Source organism: Lissotriton helveticus, chromosome 8, assembly GCF_964261635.1.
Source record: "Lissotriton helveticus chromosome 8, aLisHel1.1, whole genome shotgun sequence".
Taxonomy (NCBI): domain Eukaryota; kingdom Metazoa; phylum Chordata; class Amphibia; order Caudata; family Salamandridae; genus Lissotriton; species Lissotriton helveticus.
In genome coordinates, this window is record NC_136069.1 from 88,933,339 (window position 1) to 88,937,052 (window position 3,714).

Here is a 3,714-nt window from a genome sequence, read left to right on the forward strand (position 1 = left end):
GACGTCACTCGTCTAGCGCGGCTTCACACCAACCGGCCTATCCCAGCGCGGCTCTTGCTGACGTCACTCGTCCCCCTTCGCAGCAGTTCCCCTCCTTTCTCAGCTCGTCTCCCGGTCATGCATGCGTCCCATTCATACTCTGAAAAATGACTACTTCCGACCAAGCGATCACTTTCCTTGACTATACGCCCACAGTCTAATCTGTAATTGTCACCTTAACTGACGAAATGTCTTTCCGTGTACGTCCAGACAATCGCCTTTGCTGATAGGTTACTTACACACGGTAACTTTCGACCTGCGTCCGTTACCCACACACTCACTCTTGCATTCCCCCTATCTCGGTCCTGCGGGCGATCAATGGTACCTCATGACCCCCTTTACTCTGGTCGACAACTACTCTGGATGTTCGATACACCCAAACCACTTAAGCTCTTCTCCGAACTTAAGATTTTCACTAGTTCACCGGTTCACCAGTTTACCAGTACCAGGTTGCGCGCGCTCACAACCTTCTCTCAATCACACTACAGGCACTCAACTCCGCATGACATTACAATACAGATACGACACAAAACACCGCAATCTGTCCACGCATGACCCTTGTTATACTCACTCTCATCCGACCCTGCTGCTTTTCTCTCGCACCGTCAGCACCTTCTTCGGCAGGCGATTCTTCCGCTGCTCATCTCTCGATCTCTAGGGGCCTTGGGATAATCTAACCTAGTCTAGATCACCCTCCTCAAGAAGGTAACCATCCTCACTCTGCTACCAACTGTCACGGCTGGATTTCTAATCAATTGCATTTGATCTAGATCCCAACTCAGGTCGACTGAACCGTTGGTACCTGTCTTAGAGTAAAAGGCAATCCACTACTAGGTCAAACAGTTAAGGACTTACACCACTCTAAAGAACCACTTACTATGGAAAAGTTTTAAAAGTTTATTACAAAGCCAAAGTTAACTGGAGATACAAACATCTCAAAATAAGGTTCAAAAGATATACTGGGATCAATACAAACATAAATTTTCTAAATGCTCTTAGTCGGCAAAAGAATATCACCGAAGCCAATTCAAAAATCAACAGTGTTGCAAGAATAGACACAAGCTGTAACTTGTGAGTCATTTACAGAAAGGAAGAAAATCCAGATTAGACTGTCCCTACACTAAACTAAGTGACATCCCTACTTAGCAAAATCTTAACCTAAAAAGGTGTCAGCCGTGGTGACTTCCAAAGAAGATCACTCACTTTCCTTAGTCTTCGTTGTGAATCGATCTCGCAGTTAACCTATCTGCCTACCCATCCGCTCTCTTAGGTTCCTCAGATCATCTGCCTTAACTCCACCCAGGGGTCTTGTCCCTAATACAAAATCACATTTACAATAGAAACGCCCTTTAGAGACGCCCCTCACGTGGTGTTGGTTCTGGTATTTTCCATGCTGAAACTCCTCTGGGCCCATCGTTAGCGTTGACCTTGCTTCTCAGGCTCTTCTCCGTCAGGACGGTACCCCCCAGGAAATTCCTGAAGCCTCCTCCAGGCCTGTGCCTGGCTCCCTGAACAAAAGTCTATTCATCACTCTCTTGATTGGAACCTCCTCGCACCTGCAAACAGACACTTCTACAGAGGGCCCCAAATTCCGGCCTCCACCGTATCTTCTAAGTCGTAAACCATCGAGCAGGCTCCGCAATTTATGTTTAACATGACCTTCCTCTAACTAGCACATGCAGAACAAAAGAAATGATCTCATCTATTCAGGCCTATTAGAATTACATGAAACGGGCCTGTGCACTCTGTAAACCTTAAATTTCTTAGTCTAAACAGTATTCTAACTTATTACACACAATGGTTATATGAAACACTTCTATAAAACATACATTTCAGTTCTATGATCAAAAATACTTTGAATTATAACAATATTAGAAATCCCCGTCATGTGAGAGTGTAACAGCACTTTTCATTCTCTGTGAACTGCCATGTGGCCTACACATTTCTACGTTTAGCAGAATTACATTCTCCCCTTCAACAGCCACATAACATGAGATTTCAACATTATTCTAACCTCTCTACACACTTCTACATTAGCTTTTCACCCTGATATATGAATTCTATTTTGATTAAACACTCTTATATATTTTCACTTCTATAATTCGACACTCTTATGTAATCTTTACTAAACTGATGCAACGTGCTTGTAAATATGGTGCACTTCTATATTTTTCTCGATTTACGCTCTCTCACATACAAACACGTGCAAACCAGTCGATAAAAAAGCAACACTTACCTGCTGCAGGGCTCGGGGAGCTGCCAGGAGGGTTGGGACTGCTACCTTGGTCAGCCAATGAGGGGAGGCAGCAGTCCCTCACTCGTCACAGAGCAGGATGGGGGACAGAGTCAGCGACAGACACTTGGCCGTTGGCACTTCAGGGCTTAAAAAATGAGGCGCCCAGCTACGAGGCTATCCCTGACGCTCTCCCTCGTCATGAGGGGGAGGGCCTCCAGGACATTTGCCGAGCTGAGGAGGTCAGGCCCACCGGAGCTGTGACATCCTCAGCCCAGCAATCTTCAGCTCAGGAAGCCGGGAGCCTGCGCATTCAGTGCATGTCCAGCTCCTGGCTGCCTGGTCTGAACATAAGGAGTGTTTGTCTAGCTGTCCTTTCTTCAGCCTGACATGCAATCTTTTTGTCCAAAAAGGGCGGGCGGGGCCTCACTGCCCTCAAGGAGGGGCGGCTGCTGAAGTCAGGCCACTTGCAAGAAGGACCCTTCACCCAGGCAGCACTCAGTCCCTCATCTCAGTCTCTCTTCTCTATGTACACAGGGGCGGGCCCTGGACATGGACGTGATTTGCATATCAGGGCTCTGTCCCTGATTAAAAAAGAAAAGGAAAGTTGCAGTCAGAGCTGCGCAGAAAAAACTTGTCACCCCAATGTTTCTGCGGGCGATCCAGAGTTGAAGAGCGGTAGCCTGGCAGGCGCTGCCACATAGAGCGGTGGCCTGATAGAGTGCCTTAGAGGCCAGCGCAAAGCAAGGCCAGGCACTTGGTGAAAATCCCAGGCTGCTGGAGCTCTCCGGCTGGCACCTAAAGGGAGGCCGGAGCCTTTGTGTAATTGGGAAAGAAGCAAGCACAAGGCTGCTGGAAGAGAGGGCTGTGCTTGGCTATCTGTAGCAAGCTTGCAAAGGGAGGGCAGTTGTTGAAGGGAAGTGTGCAAGTGCAGTGCAGTGCAACACGTTCCAGAGTGCAAGGAGGTTGTCAGCACAAGAGGCCTGATCCTGCAGCCTCCGATGCCTATGGCCATACCACCCTGAATGCGCCCGATCTCGTCTGATCTCGGAAGCTAAGCAGGGTCGGGCCTGGTTAGTACTTGGATGGGAGACAACCTGGGAATACCAGGTGCTGTAGACATTTTGCCACTCCCTGACACCAGGCTCGGCCCTTGCTCAATCATACCTAAGCTTCCTCGCTAATAGCACTTTTTACAAAAAAAAAATAATAATAAATAAATATTCTGATCTCCTCTCCTCTCCTTTTTAATTTTTTTTGTATTATTTATTTATTATTGAATTACTTGGCTTTCCTGGTTGCTCCAGGCTTGCTCCAACTTCTCTCCAAAAGAGAAATCCCTCAGACCTTGCTGGTCTGCACCGAAGCCAATCTCGACATCCTGCGTGGATTGCGTTTGCCAAGCCTTGTTGGGTCCAAACCGGATGCCAACCCCTCAGTCA

The 3,714-nt window shown here is 47.6% G+C and overlaps 1 non-coding gene across 1 annotated transcript; it reads left to right on the plus strand.

Annotated features, from left to right (window-relative positions):
* Positions 1-3,275: 3,275 nt before the first annotated feature.
* LOC144774405 (5S ribosomal RNA) lies at positions 3,276-3,394 on the plus strand. The gene has a single exon (XR_013600241.1). It is a non-coding gene; the product is annotated as a 5S ribosomal RNA (ribosomal RNA).
* The last annotated feature ends 320 nt before the right edge of the window (positions 3,395-3,714 follow it).